Genomic DNA, 17,179 nt, shown 5'->3' with positions numbered 1-17,179 from the left:
TTTACACCATGTACCCTTTCAAGCCCCCTGATGCACCCCTAGAGTAGAAACTCTATAAAAGTGACCCCATCTAGGAAACTATGGGATAAGGTGGTTGTTGTTTTGGGACTATTTTTGGGGTAAATTTGATTTTTGGTTGCTCGATATTACTCTTTTTTGAGGCAATGTAACAAAAAAATTAAATTCTAAAATTGTTTCTACATTCGCTATTTAGTTTTGTGGAACACCTAAAGGGTTAACATAGTTTGTAAAGTAACTTTTGAATACCTTGAGGGGTGTAGTTTCTTAGATGGGGTCATTTTTTTGGAGTTTCTAGTCTAGGCTACATCAGGGGGGGCTTCTAATGGGACATGGTGTAAAAAAAAAAACTGTCCATCAAAATCTGCCTTCCAGAAACCGTATGGAGTTCCCTTCGTTCTATGCCCTGCCGTGCGGCTATATAGCCATTTACGACCACATATGGGGTGTTTCTGCAAACTACAGAATCGGGGCAATAAATATTTAGTTTTGTTTGGCTGTTAACCCTTGCTTTATTACCGGCAAAATGGATTCAAATTGAAATTTTGCCCAAAAATGGGTGTTTTGGCACAGTTTTTATTTTATATTTTTAACACCGTTCATCCGAGGCGTTTGGTCAAAAGTTATTTTTATAGCGATGACTTTTACGCACGCAATGATGCCCAATATGTATGGCTCTCAGACTTTGGAGACACTAAGCAGGCATCCTAAAACTGCGGCCCTCCAGATGTTGTAAAACTACAATTCCCACCATGCCCTGCTGATGGCTGTAGGTTGTCTGGGCATGCTGGGAGTTATAGTTTTACAACATCTGGAGGGCCGCAGTTTGAGGATGCCTGCACTAAAACTAATATTTTTTGGGGAAAGAAAAATTGTTTCCGTGTCTCCAAAGTCTGAGAGCCATAGTGTTTTATGTTCTCTAGGGGACTGTTGGGGATTATAAAAATGTAGTACTCCATGAAAGTGTGATACTCCCTGAAGCAATCGATAATGCAGAGGCCCGGATGATCGGGGCACGTGTCGCACTGAGTGGTGGTGTCCTTCCGTATCCCCCTCTTGTGACACACTCTGCCTTTTTTTTGGGTTCGTCCCTTCTTTCCAGTATGGGGGACCACACCTGGAAAGTGTTGGCCAGGGACGATCCGGGCGCCTCCAGTTCCCGAGGTACTCCGGCCTGCTCTTTCCCGGTCCGAAAAGATCAGGTCCTTGAGGACTGCCTCATAGAATTGGAGGAATGTCCCTGTGCTGCCAGCGCTTCGTGATAGTACAAAAGAGTTGTACATGGCAACCTGCACCAAGTAGACCGCAACTTTTTTGTACCATGCCCGGGTTTTGCGCATGGCGTTATATGGCGTGAGGACTTGATCAGAGAGATCAACTCCTCCCATATACCGATTGTAGTCGACGATACAATCGGGCTTGAGGACCGTTGCCGTGGTACCTCGCACAGAGACTGGGGTGGTGCTGTTACCGTGGATTGTGGACAGCATAAGGACATCCCTCTTGTCCTTATACCTGACCAGCAACAGGTTTCCACTGGTAAGGGCACGGGTCTCACCCCTGGGGATAGGTACCTGGAGGGGGTAGGCAGGGAGGCCGCGTTGATTTTTCCGCACGGTCCCACAAGCGAAACTGGATCTGGCGGCAAGGGACCTGAACAAGGGAATGCTGGTTTATGACCAGTTCAGTCATGAAGTCACTTTCTGGGGCTTTACATATTAGAAACCACCCATACATTTTAGAAACTAAACCCCTCAAGCTATTCAAAATAGATTTTACAAACGTTGTTAACCCTTTAGTTGCCCCACGAGAATTAAAGGAAAATGGGAATGAAATTTCAAAACTTCACTTTTTTTAGCAGATTTTAATCAATTTTTTTCTGCAACACATCAAGGGTTAACAGCCAAACAAAACTCAAAATCTATTACCCTGAATTTGGAGTTTATAGAAACACCCCATATGTGCTCAAAAACTGATGTATGGGCGCACAGCAGGCTTCAGAGTGGAAGGAGCACCATATGGCTTTTGGAGAGCGGATTTAGCTGGAATGGTAATTGGGAGCAATGTCGCATATGAAGACACCCTGAGGTAGCTCTACAGTGGATACTCCCAAAAAGTGACCCTATTTTGGAAACCACACCCCTCAAGGAATCTTTCAAGGTGTGTAGTGAGCACTTTGACCCATCAGGCGTTTCACAGAATTAGGAAACACTTGGCAGTGAAAAGGAAAAATTACAATTCTTTCCCGAAAAAGTTGTTTTACACCCACATTTTTCACTTTTCCAAAGGGTAACAGGACAAAATGCACCCACATGGATTTTGCTGGCAGGCCTGAATTGGCAGACATGGATTTTTTTTTTCCAACATTTAACATATATACATGTATAATATCCATTTCACATAGTCAAGTGCATGCCTATATAAATCCCTCAACATCTTTCCCTCCCCCCACCCCTTAACCCTTTCCCATCTGGATACGGCAGTCACTCCTTATTTAATATACCTATAGGTATCTTACCGACATTTCAGGTCCCTAATCTACCTTCAAATTCCCCAATGTCCCTTTTAAGTCTCTAACCAAATACCACTCTGTAAGCTTGAAATTTGTCATAAGAGTGGCAGACATGGATTTTAGGTGCCATGTCGCATTAAAAAAATTTCTGAAGTCCCCAAAAATGAAAACCTTCAAGAAGTGACCCCATTTTGGAAAGTGCACCCCCATACGAACATTTTAAGGGGTGGAAAGGGCACTTTTAACCTAACAGGTGTTTCACAGAAATGAATATGTAGTGGTTGGTGAAAAGTGGATCTGTAAGCTATGAGGACTAAATCAGAGGTATAAGGTGGTAAAACTACAGGGTACATCATGGATGAAATTAAATTAAAACTCCATGGATGAGTGGTAGATTCTGAAGCACTCCTGCATGCACAGGCCAGGTTTTTCCGGGCAGGTTTCGCAGTGGTAAATGGTGTCTTTCCTTATCCCCCTTTTGGAACACACCCTGCATCTTTTTTGGGTCCTTCCCTTCTCTTTGCTGTCTGGGGAACTTGACCTGCAAAATAATGCCCCGGTACAACTCGGGCACCATGACTTCCAGAAGTACTGGGACCCTCCCCGGCCTGGCTTTGAAAAATTAGGGCCTTGATAACCACCTCTTGGAACTGAAGGAAAGTTCCTGTGTGGTCTGCAGATTAAAATAGCACGTACGCATTACACATTGCCATCTGTACAATGTGTACGGCCAGCCTTTTGTACCACACTTTCATTTTTCTTGTGGCACTGTAGGGCTTCAGAAGTTGATCTGAAAGATCCACCCCTCCCATGTGCCTGCTGTAGTCCAGGATACAAACGGGTTTGGCGGTAGTGGTTGTGGAACCTTGTACAGGAGCAGGGGAGCTGGTGTTAGTGGTCCTCTTGTCCTTGTACTTAACCACCAGCATGTTCTTATGGAGGAGAGCCCTACTTTTACCCATTCTCAGTGGTTGCCCTACCAGGAATCTAGGGAGGCCTCTCTGATTTTTGCGCACTGTGCCACAAGCCACAGTACCCCTGGCAGTTAGGGACCTGAATAGGGCTATGCTGGTATAATAGTTATTCACATAGAGGTGGTAACCCTTATCCAGCAGTGGGAGCAGTAAGTTCCACACAATCTTCCCACTAACTCCTGGGATGGAGGACATTCTGGGGGTTCTATCCAGGAATCTTTCCCTTCATAAATGCGGAACTTGTGGGTGTACCCGGAGCTACTCTCACAGAGTTTGTATAACTTTATGCCAAACCTTGCCCGTTTGCTAGGCAGGTACTGCTGGGATCTAATCCTCCCTTTGAAAAGTAATAGGGACTAATCTACACGTACATTTTTATCTGTGTTGTACACCTCGGCAAACTTGGTGTTAAAGTGGTCAATGACCGGCCTAACCTTGGACAGACGGTCAAATGTCGGGTCGTTTTGGGGTGGTCACTGTGCATTGTCTTTGTAGTGTAGGAATTTCCTAATTGACTCAAATCGCTTCTGGGTCATGGTGTTGCTGTAAATGGGAGTCTGGTAGAAAATGTCCAAACTCCATTATTGTTTAACATTTGGCTTCTGTACAACGCCCATATGCAGCACGAGTCCCCAAAACTTCATCATCTCTGCTGCACTTACTGGGGTCCAACCTAGGGGTCTAGCATATGCCGATGTAGATTTCTGATCAATGAATTTTTGGGCGTATAAATTGGTTTGGGCCACCATTAAATTTACAAAATCTTCAGAGAAGAAGATTTTTTCTAAATCTAGTTCAGTGAAGCCTGCACAGTCTATCTGTATTCCGAAGCTGCCCTCAAAATCTAGAATTTTGGGCTGATAATCATCAGGGGGTGGGGTCCATATGGGCTCACTCTGGGGGGCTGCCTCCACTGCTACCCTGGGGTGCCTTCTAGAGGGTCCCTCATCAGCTGGTGATGATGAGGGAATAGAGGAAAGTGACATCCTCTTCTCCCTCACTGGCAGACTCAGTATCGGAGGCAAGCATGGCCTAACTCTATGCCTCTTTAGCTGAGTATACTCGTTGGGACAGATGGGCCATAACTATATGGGGAAAAAAAATCTGCACAGTAAACTGATCAGACAGGTCAGAAAAATTGATATTTCTGATCAGCGCTCAGCAGGTGCAGGACGCACGCACACACACAGATATTATGTGCATGCAAAAATCTATACTAACACTACCTAACTAAAATTGATTTCTATGTATATGACATTTTTATATATATATATGCAGTTGCAAGAAAAAGTATGTGAACCCTTTGGAATGATATGGATTTCTGCACAAATTGGTCATAAAATGTGATCTGATCTTCATCTAAGTCACAACAATAGACAATCACAGTCTGCTTAACCCTTTCATGATCAAAGGTCATTGATGCCCCAGTGTCCAGGTCAAAATTTACAAATCTGACATGCGTCACTTTATGTGGTAATAGCTTTGGAACACTTTTATTTATCCAAGCCATTCTGAGATTGTTTTCTCGTGACACATTGTACTTCATGATAGTCATAAATTTGAGTCAATATATTTCACCTTTATTTATGAAAAATCCCAAATTTATAAAAAAAAATAAATTCACAATTTTAAAAATTTCTATTTCTCTGCTTCTAAAACAGAAAGTCATACCTAATAAAATATTTATTACTTAACATTCCCCATATGTCTACTTTATGTTGGTATCATTTTGGAAATGTAATTTTATTTTTTTTAGGACATTAGAAGGCTTAGAAGTTTAGAAGCAATTCTTAAAATTTTTAAGAAAATTTCCAAATCCCACTTTTTAAGGACCAGTTCAGGTCTGAAGTCACTTTGTGAGGCTTACATAGTGGAAACCGCCCATAAATGACCCCATTGTAGAAACTACACCCCTCAAGTTACTCAAAACTGATTTTACAAACTTTGTTAACCCTTTAGGTGTTCCACAAGAATTAAAGCAAAATGGAAATGAAATTTCAAAATTTCCCTTTTTTGGCAGATTTTCCATTTTATTACATTTTTTTCTTTAACACATTGAGGGTTAACAGCCAAACAAAACTCAACATTTATTACCCAGATTCTGCGGTTTACAGAAACACCCCACATGTGGTCGTAAACTGATGTAAGGGCCCGCGGCAGGGCGCAGAAGGAAAGAACGCCATATGGTTTTTGGAAGGCAGATTTTGCTAAACTGGTTTTAAATGTCATCTCCCATTTAAAGCCATACAGTAGAAACTCCCATACAGTAGAAACTCCCAAAAGGTGACCCTATTTTGGAAACTAGGGGATGAGGTGCCAGTTTTATTGGTACTATTTTGGGGTACATATGATTTTTAATTGCTCTATATTAAGGTTTTTGTGAGGCAAGGTAACTGAAAAATGGCTGTTTTGGCACAGTTTTTTTTTTTTTTTTTACAAGATTCATCTGACAGGGTAGATCATGTGCTATTCTTATAGAGCAGGTTGTTGCAAACGCAATGATATCAAATATGTCTACTTAGTTTGTTTCAGTTTTACATAATAAAGCAATTTTGAAAAAGAAATTATGTTTTTGTGTGTCCATTTTCTGAACGCCATATGTTTTTTATTTTTCTGCCGATCGTCTTGTGCAGGGGCTCGTTTTTTGCAGAAAGAGTTGAGATTTTTATTGGTACCATTTTTGGGTACATAGGATTTTTTGATCATTCATTATTACACTTTATGTGGCAAGGTGACCAAAAAATTGGCTGTTTTGAAACAGTTTTTATTTATTTATTTTTACAGCGTTTATCTGAGGGGTTAGGTCATGTGACAGTTTTATAGAGCAGATCGTTACGGACGTGGCAACACCTAATATGTATACTTTTTCTTTTTTATTTAAGTTTTACACAATAATAGCATTTCTGAAACCAAAAAAATGATGTTTTAGTGTCTCCATAGTCTGAGAGCCATAGATTTTTTATTTTTTGGGCGATTGTCTTAAATAGGGTATTATTTTTTGAGGGATGAGGTGACGGTTTGATTGGTACTATTTTGGGGGTCATACGCCTTTCTGATCGCTTGCTGTTGCACTTTTCGTGATGTAAGGTGACAAAAATGGCTTTTTTTTACACAGTTTTTTTTTTAATGGTGTTTATCGGACGGGGTCTATCATGTGATATCTTTATAGAGACGGTCGTTATGGACGCGGTGATACCTAATATGTGTAGTTTTTAATTTTTAATTTTTTATAGGAAAAGGCAATTTTTTTTTAATTTTACGTTTTTATTTATTTTTTTATTTTTACTTCTTTTTTCACATTTTTTTTTATCAAGTCCCTCTTGGATCTTGAAGATCCAGTGGGGCTGATGGCTGTACTATACTTTGCAATGCTCTTGCATTGCAAAGTATAATACAATCAGATGCCCTGTAGGTGGCAACAGCGGACGCTTTTGCAAAGCGTCCGTTTGCCATGGCAACCATCGGGGCTGCCATCGCAGCGCAGCAGCCCCGATGGTGGAGAGAGGCAGCCCCCTCCCTCAGTTAACCCCATGGATGCCGCTGCCGCGGCATCTATGGGGTTACAGCAGAGTGTCAGCATACAGCTGACACTCTCTGCTGATGGCGGCAGCTCAAGAATGGAGCCGCCGCCATCAAACACAGCAGGGGGACCGAGCGGGGGGCAGCGCTGGAAGGGGGGGAGGGTGTCACGGCCAGCATTGAGGGAGGTGGGGCAGCAGGAGGAATGTATGGGGCGGGGAGGGGGCAGACTCAAGGAGGGGCGGACATCAGGCACTGTGGAGACGGTGGACACAAGGTGGGGCGCAGATCGAGGGGGCACAAATGGGGGGCTGCACAGATCGGGGGTGGGTGGGCACGAGGACACTGTGATTTCAGGCTCTGATCTGCAGAGCGCAGATCAGAGCCTGAAACCGGCATTTTTTCACTGCCTCGATCCGATTGGTTAGTCTGCACAGACTAACCAATCGGATCGATTGCCGGCAAGAGGCCATTCTGATTGGTCCCTTGCCGGCATTACTGCACTGTATGCTGTCCGTGACAGCAGCAGGGCAGGGGAAGAAGCTTTAATCCAAGCGCTTTGCAGCGCCTGGATTAAAGAGCTGCCAGAACGTTTATATACGTGGTAGCTGCACGGGGTATGTGCAGCTATCGAGTATATATACGGATTGCGGTCGGGAAGGGGTTAAACTAATAACATACAAATAATAATAATGTTACCATGTTTTTATTGAACACACCATGCAAACATTCACAGTGTAGGTGGAAAATGTATGTGAACCCCTAGACTAATGACATCTCCAAGAGCTAATTGGAGTGAGGTGTCAGCCAACTGGAGTCCAATCAATGAGATTAGATTGGAGGTGTTGGTTACAGCTGCCCTATAAAAAACACACACCATTTCTGGGTTTGCTTTTCACAAGAAGCATTTCCTGATGTGAATGATGCCTCGTACAAAAGAGCTCTCAGAAGACCTACGATTGAGAATTGTTGACTTGCATAAAGCTGGAAAGGGTTATAAAAGTATCTCCAAAAGCCTTGCTGTTCATCAGTCCACGGTAAGACAAATTGTCTATAAATAGAGAACATTCAGCACTGCTTCTACTCTCCCTAGGAGTGGCCGTCCTGTAAAGATGACTGCAAAAGCACAGCGCAGACTGCTCAATGAGGTGAAGAAGAATCCTAGAGTGTCAGCTAAAGACTTACAAAGGTCTCTTGCATATGCTAACACCCCTGTTAGCGAGTCTACGATACGTAAAACACTAATATGAATGGATTTCATGGGAGGATACCACAGAGGAAGCCATTGCTGTCCCAAAAAAAACATTGCTGCACTTTTACAGTTGGCACAAGAGCACCTGGATGTTCCACAGCAGTACTGGCAAAATATTCTGTGGACAGATGAAACCAAAGTTGAGTTGTTTGGAAGAAACACACAACACTATGTGTGGAGAAAAAGAGGCACAGCACACCAACATCAAAATCTCATCCCAACTTTGAAGTATGGTGGTGGGGGCATCATGGTTTAGAGCTGCTTTGCTGCGTCAGGGCCTGGACGGATTGCTATCATCGAAGGAAAAATGAATTCCCAAGTTTATCAAGATATTTTGCAGGAGAACTTAAGGCCATCTGTCCACCAGCTGAAGCTCAACATAAGATGGGTGATGCAACAGGACAACGACCCAAAGCATAGAAGTAAATCAACAACAGAATGGCTTAAACAGAAGAAAATACGCCTTCTGGAGTGGCCCAGAGTCCTGACCTCAACCAGATTGAGATGCTGTGGCATGACCTCATGAAAGCAATTCACACCAGACATCCCAAGAATATTGCTCAACTGAAGCAGTTCTGTAAAGAGGAATGGTCAAGAATTACTCCTGACCGTTATGCACGTCTGATCTGCAACTACAGGAAACGTTTGGTTGAAGTTATTGCTGCCAAATGAGGTTCAACCAGTTATTAGATATCCAAGGGTTCACATACTTTTTCCACCTGCACTGTGAATGTTTACATGGTGTGTTCAATAAAAACATGGTAACATTTAATTCTTTGTGTGTTATTAGTTTAGGCAGACTGTGATTGTCTATTTGTCACGACCCTTGGTCATGGTCATGACTCCTTGGGAGCCGTATGCAGTTGCCCGTGGTTTGGTGTTGTGTCAACCGCAGCTGGGGGCACTTAGTTGTTTGCCTCAAGTGCGGTTGCCGCGGACAACAGGTGCGTTTGGGCCCTCCTACCTTAAAGGGCGGCTCATGCAGCTAGGAGTCAAGGTCAGACTAGGGAAGCGCTAGGAGGTGACCTGCTCCCTAATTCTGTGGTTCTGGCCAAGTAGCAACCTTACCATCACCTGGCACCGCACGGCTGAGGGTTTTCCCCATCCTCAGCCGTGACAGTATGACCAGAAGGGTGGCCCCCACTGGCAGATGGTAAAGTAACCAGGAGGATGTCTCCAGCAAGCATGGCTGAAGCACCCTCTCTGACTACTGCCTTCCACTGAGGCTTTATAGGGCCAAGAAGCCACACCCAACAGTCAGACACACCCAGTGCACACACACACTAGGAAGGAAGTTAACCCTTCCAACACCAGGGAAGGGAAAACATCAACTTAAAGGGGAAGTGCACACAATAACCCCCGTGCACACCAGACAAGGGAAGTGCACACAAACACACGTTGCCAAGGGCAACCGCACGCATACCTGTTGTCCGCGGCAACCGCACTTGAGGCAAACAACTAAGTGCCCCCAGCTGCGGTTGACACAACACCAAACCGCGGGCAACTGCATGCGGCTCCCAAGGAGTCACGACCATGACCAAGGGTCGTGACACTATTGTGACTTAGATGAAGATCAGATCACATTTTATGACCAATTTGTGCAGAAAGCCATATCATTCCAAAGGGTTCACATACTTTTTCTTGCAACTGTATATATATATATATACAGACGTGGACAAAATTGTTGGTACCCTTTGGTCAATGAAAGAAAAAGTCACAATGGTCACAGAAATAACTTTAATCTGACAAAAGTAATAATAAATTAAAATTCTATAAATGTTAACCAATGAAAGTCAGACATTGTTTTTCAACCATGCTTCAACAGAATTATGTAAAAAAATAAACTCATGAAACAGGCATGGACAAAAATGATGGTACCCCTAACTTAATATTTTGTTGCGCAACCTTTTGAGGCAATCACTGCAATCAAACGCTTCCTGTAACTGTCAATGAGACATCTGCACCTCTCAGCAGGTATTTTGGCCCACTCCTCATGAGCAAACTGCTCCAGTTGTGTCCGGTTTGAAGGGTGCCTTTTCCAGACTGCATGTTTCAGCTCCTTCCAAAGATGCTCAATAGGATTGAGGTCAGGGCTCATAGAAGGCCACTTTAGAATAGTCCAATTTTTTCCTCTTAGCCATTCTTGGGTGTTTTTAGCGGTGTGTTTTGGGTCATTGTCCTGTTGCAAGACCCATGACCTGCGACTGAGACCAAGCTTTCTGACACTGGCTAGTACATTTCTCTCTAGAATTCCTTGATAGTCTTGAGATTTCATTGTACCCTGCACAGATTCAAGACACCCTGTGCCAGACGCAGCAAAGCAGCCCCAGAACATAACAGAGCCTCCTCCATGTTTCACAGTAGGGACAGTGTTCTTTTCTTGATATGCTTCATTTTTTCGTCTGTGAACATACAGCTGATGTGCCTTGGCAAAAACTTCGATTTTTGTCTCATCTGTCCACAGGACATTCTCCCAGAAGCTTTGTGGCTTGTCAACATGTAGTTTGGCATATTCCAGTCTTGCTTTTTTATGATTCGTTTTCAACAATGGTGTCCTCCTTGGTCGTCTCCCATGTAGTCCACTTTGGCTCAAACAACGACGGATGGTGCGATCTGACACTGATGTTCCTTGAGCATGAAGTTCACCTTGAATCTCTTTAGAAGTCTTTCTAGGCTCTTTTGTTACCATTCGGATTATCCGTCTCTTAGATTTGTCATCAATTTTCCTCCTGCGGCCACGTCCAGGGAGGTTGGCTACAGTCCCATGGATCTTAAACTTATGAATAATATGTGCAACTGTACTCACAGGAACATCTAGTTGCTTGGAGATGGTCTTATAGCCTTTACCTTTAACATGCTTGTCTATAATTTTCTTTCTGATCTCTTGAGACAGCTCTTTCCTTTGCTTCCTCTGGTCCATGTCGAGTGTGGTACACACCATATCACCAAACAACACAGTGATTACCTGGAGCCATATATATAGGCCCAATGGCTGATTACAAGGTTGTAGACACCTGTGATGCTAATTAGTGGACACACCTTGAATTAACATGTCCCTTTGGTCACATTATGTTCTGTGTTTTCTAGGGGTACCATCATTTTTGTCCATGCCTGTTTCATGAGTTTATTTTTTTACATAATTCTGTTGAAGCATGGTTGAAAAACAATGTCTGACTTTCATTGGTTAACATTTATAGAATTTTAATTTATTATTACTTTTGTCAGATTAAAGTTATTTCTGTGACCATTGTGACTTTTTCTTTCATTGACCAAAGGGTACCAACAATTTTGTCCACGTCTGTATATATATGTATACAGATGGAACTCGAAAAATTAGAATATTGTGCAAATATTCCATTTATTTCAGTAATGCAAATTAAAAGGAATTGCATTAATGCAGCTTAAAATTTGAATTTTGTGAAAAAGTTCAATATTCTAGGCTCAAAGTGTCACACTCTAGTCAGCTAATTAATCCATACCCCCTGAGCTAAGGGTACCTTAAAATTGTGACTTTGGGGTTTCATAAGCTGTAAGCCATAATCATCCAAATTATAACAAATAAAGGCTTGAAATATCTCGCTTTGCATGTAATGAGTCTATCTCATGTATTAGTTTCACCTTTTAAGTTGCATTGCTGAAATACATTTTTCAAGTTTCACCTGTGTGTATATATATATATATATATATATATATATATATATATGAATAGAAAAACGAACAGCACTCCTGGAATGCACAGAAAAGGTTTTTCTTTATTCACCCATGTGATGCAACGTTTCGGCTCTGAACTAGAGCCTTTCTCAAGCTGCCATTCTTCTATAATATATATATATATTTATACACTCACCTAAAGAATTATTAGGAACCCCATACTAATACGGAGTTGGACCCCCTTTTGCCTTCAGAACTGCCTTAATTCTATGTGGCATTGATTCAACAAGGTGCTGATAGCATTCTTTAGAAATGTTGGCCCATATTGATAGGATAGCATCTTGCAGTTGATGGAGATTTGAGGGATGCACATCCAGGGCACGAAGCTCCCGTTCCACCACGTCCCAAAGATGCTCTATTGGGTTGGGATCTGGTGACTGTGGGGGCCATTTTAGTACAGTGAACTCATTGTCATGTTCAAGAAACCATTTTTCCAGTCTTAAACAGTCCAATTTTGGTGAGCTCGTGCAAATTGTAGCCTCTTATTCCTATTTGTAGTGGAGATGAGTGGTACCCGGTGGGGTCTTCTGCTGTTGTAGCCCATCCGCCTCAAGGTTGTGCGTGTTGTGGCTTCACAAATGCTTTGCTGCATACCTCGGTTGTAACAAGTGGTTATTTCAGTAAACGTTGCTCTTCTATCAGCTTGAATCAGTCGGCCCATTCTCCTCTGACCTCTAGCATCAACAAGGCATTTTCGCCCACAGGACTGCCGCATACTGGATGTTTTTCCCTTTTCACACCATTCTTTGTAAACCCTAGAAATGGTTGTGCGTGAAAATCCTAGTAACTGAGCAGATTGTGAAATACTCAGACCGGCCCGTCTGGCACCAACAACCATGCCACGGTCAAAATGGCTTAAATCACCTTTCTCTACCATTCTGACATTCAGTTTGGAGTTCAGGAGATTGTCTTGACCAGGACCACAACCCTACATGCATTGAAGTAACTGCCATGTGATTGGTTGACTAGATAATCGCATTAATGAGAAATAGAACAGGTGTTCCTAATAATTCTTAAGGTGAGTGTATATATATATATATACTGTATATACACACAGTCATGGCCGTAAATGTTGGCACCCCTGAAATTTTTCAAGAAAATGAAGTATTTCTCACATAAAAGCATTGCAGTAACACATGTTTATTCCCTTTGTGTGTATTGGAACAAAACCAAAATAGGGAGGGAAAAAAAGCAAATTGGACATAATGTCACACCAAACTCCAGAAATGGGCTGGACAACATTATTGGCACCCTTAACTTAATATTTGGTTGCACACCTTTGGAAAAAATAACTGAAATCAGTCGCTTCCTATAACCATCAATAAGCTTCTGACTCCTCTCACCCGGAATTTTGGACCACTCTTGCTTAGCAAACTGCTCCAGGTCTCTCTTATTGGAAGGGCGCCTTTTCCCAAAAGCAACTTTAAGATCTCTCCACGGGTGTTCAATGGGATTTAGATCTGGACTCATTGCTGGCCACTTCAGAACTCTCCAGCGCTTTGTTGCCATCTATTTCTGGGTGCTTTATGACGTATGTTTGGGGTCATTGTCCTGCTGGAAGACCCAAGATCTTTTTGACAAAAAAAGTCTTTAGATGTGTAAAATTTCAGGAAAATAGCTACAAAGTTCTTACACATTGGTACTATACACCACAACGTTTACATACTATGTTCCCAGAAGTCAGCTCTATTTGCTGGAGATGCGACCTTACTATAGGGACTCAAAGCCATATCTGGTGGTCATGTACTAAAATACAAACTTATTGGCAAGAGATATGTTGAGTTTTATCCCGAATGCAGAGTAACAGTCAGGGCGTCGCCCAAATTATGTCTTTTTAGTTTAATGGGAGAAATAGCTGGTACAAAATCGAAAGAGGTTCACATTTTGTGTAAAACACTATTAGCTGCTGCCCGTCTTCTTGTGGCAGTATACTGGCGGAAAACAGATCCCCCATCGTTACATCATTGGTATATGAAATGTGACCAGATTTATAGATTGGAGCAAATAGCCAATTGGGATGCCAGAACACCTCAATGTTTTTCGGATATATGGAGTCCATGGAAGAAGTTTAGAGGGTTTGCTGACTTAGGCTACTTTCACACTAGCGTTCGATCGGATCCGTTCTGAACGGATCCGATCATAATAATGCAGACGGAGGCTCCGTTCAGAACGGATCCGTCTGCATTATATTTGCAAAAAAAAGCTAAGTGTGAAATTAGCCTGAGCGGATCCGTCCAGACTTTTACATTGAAAGTCAATGGGGGACGGATCCGCTTGAAGATTGAGCCATAAGTCTGGACGGATCCGCACGCCTCCGCACGGCCAGGCGGACACCCGAACGCTGCAAGCAGCGTTCAGGTGTCCGCCTGCTGAGCGGAGCGGAGGCTGAACGCCGCCAGACTGATGCAGTCTGAGCGGATCCGCATCCATTCAGACTGCATCAGGGCTGGACGGAAGCGTTCGGGTCCGCTCGTGAGCCCCTTCAAACGGAGCTCACGAGCGGACAGCCGAACGCTAGTGTGAAAGTAGCCTAAGCCAGTGTCCCCTTAAGAATACGGCGCTGTCTTCTAGTAATAGTCCTTGTTGAGAGAGTAAATGTGACACTAGGACTTACCATACCCTACACCCTCCTCCCCTCAGACTTCCCCCTCCCATCCCTCCTCCCTCCCCCTTTTGATAATGTTTCCCCATGTTCTTGTTCTACCTGATAATGCGATATACCGATGATATCAATATCTGTATAACTAATGTATTGGCTGTTATTTAAGCATGCCAATATATCTAGGATCTAGTCATTGTTAATCTTCTCTCGACCATCGGTGTATTTTTCATATTTCTATGAAACAATAAAAACATTTTGAAGTAAAACCAGCAATAGAAAAATAGGCCTCCAAAATCTATAATGCGCTTCTGTCATGGTAGTGAATAGTGGAGCCCTAAACTCACCACTGTCCCTACCTAATTGCATGATCCGTCCTAAAGCGCACAACTGGACGACAGTCCCTTCCTGCTGGGCCCTATGAGGGAAAATACAAATTAAGAAAATCATAAATGTAATGACAGACAGGCAATACCAGGACTGTACAATACACCATGGTGAGGCTTAAAAAACCAATCACAGGCTCCGCCATGTGAGTTCATGACAGCTTTACTTATTTCAGGTCTTGTGGTGAGCCCAGCCAGTAGGTAAATTGCAAGAATAGCATCCATTGTCACAAATGTACAGTAGTTGTTTTAAAAATGTTTTGTCTTAAAAAAAATTGTGACAGCTAATAAAACAAATGATAAATGATAAGAAAGGAAAATATTTTTTTCCTAATTTTTACTGTATCAAATACATGTAGGTTGGCTCAGAAAATAAAATAGTTATTTGCAGTTAGGCCCATTGTCACAGATGGTGTAACAGAAAACAAGAAGTTACAAATAAGGATCCGACTGGCTTGATCCGAAACTAAGGAACAAAAGGGTGACCCCTATTTAAGCCCTGAAACTCTCCCTGTCTTCTCAGCCCATGCAAAGATCTCTATGATAGAAAATTGCATGCCCTCGTGCCTCGACTGTATGACACCTGAACACCCTATAATAGTGAGGGGACAGGGGTATTGAAGGCCGTCTTCCATTCGTCTCCTTCTCTGACCCTGACCAGGTTGTATGCCCCTCTTAGAGCCAACTTGGAAAAAACTTTAGCCCCCAACAACCTGGTTAAACAGGTCCGGGATCAGAGGAAGCGGATAAGGGTCACGAATTGTGATACTGTTCAGCTCCCTGAAATCCAGACATGGTCTTAAAGAACCATCTTTTTTCTTAACAAAGAAAAAAACAGCGGCAACAGGTGACTTTGAGGGTCGTATGTGTCCCTTTCTCAGGCTCTCAGAGATATAAGCACGCATAGCGATCCTCTCAGGTTGGGAGACATTGTATAAACGAGATTTAGGCAGCTTTGCGCCTGGGATGAGATTAATAGGGCAATCGTACTCCCTGTGAGGGGGCAACTCCTGAACACCACTCTCAGAAAACACATCTGAAAATTCAGAGAGAAAAGATGGTACAGTCTTAGTAGAAACCTCTGAAACAGATGTCGTGAGGCAATTCTCTCTGCAAAAGTCCCTCCAACCATTTATTTGCCTCGCTTGCCAATCAATGGTGGGGTTATGTTTAGTGAGCCAGGGTAGCCCCAACACTAGAGAAGTAGGCAACCTGCTTAGGACGAAACATGACACATCCTCAACATGAGTATCACTCACAATTAAACGGATATTGTGAACTATGCCCTTTAACGATTTCTAAGAAAGTGGAGCGGAATCAATAGCAAAAACAGGTATATCCTTTCCCAAAGTGCATACCTGGAAACCATGTGTTATAGCAAATTTATTATCAATGAGATTGACAGCTGCTCCACTATCTACAAAAATCTCACAAAAAATGTTCTTGCTCTCTAGCGTCACCCTGGCAGGTAGGACAAAACGGGAACTACAAGCAAACGGAAAACCTTCAATTTCCGCGTCAACCTTGCCAATAGTAACAGATTGAACGTTTTTAGAGGATTTTTTTCTTTTTGTTTTTTTATTACTCTCGAAAAACTGCCTGAATCTCCTAGAGGGACAAACATTTGCCAAATGATTTATACCTCCACAACAGAAACAAACCCTCCTCTGAGAGCTGAATCTTCTATTGTCAAAGGCAAGCAAACCCAGCTGCATGGGCTCCTGCTCAGAGGGGATTGAGAGAGACTGAGACCCCTGCGCACTGAATGAGACCGCCGCACTGTCCTTGGACTGAGTATGACAGGAAGGAGTTTTCTCTCCTCTCTCTCTAAGACGCCTGTCAATACGAACGGCCCGAGACATGGCAGAGTCCAAGGAGGTAGGTCTCTCATGAAAGGCAAATGCATCTTTCAATCCCTCTGAAAGACCATGGCAAAATTGACTTTGGAGTGCAGCATCATTCCAACCAGTATCAGCTGCCCATCTCCGAAATTCTGAACAGTAACTCTGCGGACTGTTTACCCTGGCATAAAAGACGTAGTCTAGACTCAGCCAGAGCAATACGATCCGGATCATCATATATCTGACCCAGGGCTAAAATAAATTCATCCACTGAACGGAGGGGCCGTGCCCCCACCGGCAGTAAAGAGGCCCAAGACTGAGCGTTATCCCTGAGCAGTGAGATGATGATCCCCACCCTCTGCTCCTC

The sequence above is a fragment of the Bufo gargarizans genome, chromosome 5 (genome assembly GCF_014858855.1).
Source record: "Bufo gargarizans isolate SCDJY-AF-19 chromosome 5, ASM1485885v1, whole genome shotgun sequence".
NCBI lineage: Eukaryota > Metazoa > Chordata > Amphibia > Anura > Bufonidae > Bufo > Bufo gargarizans.
Note: the sequence above shows the minus strand (reverse complement) of the source record.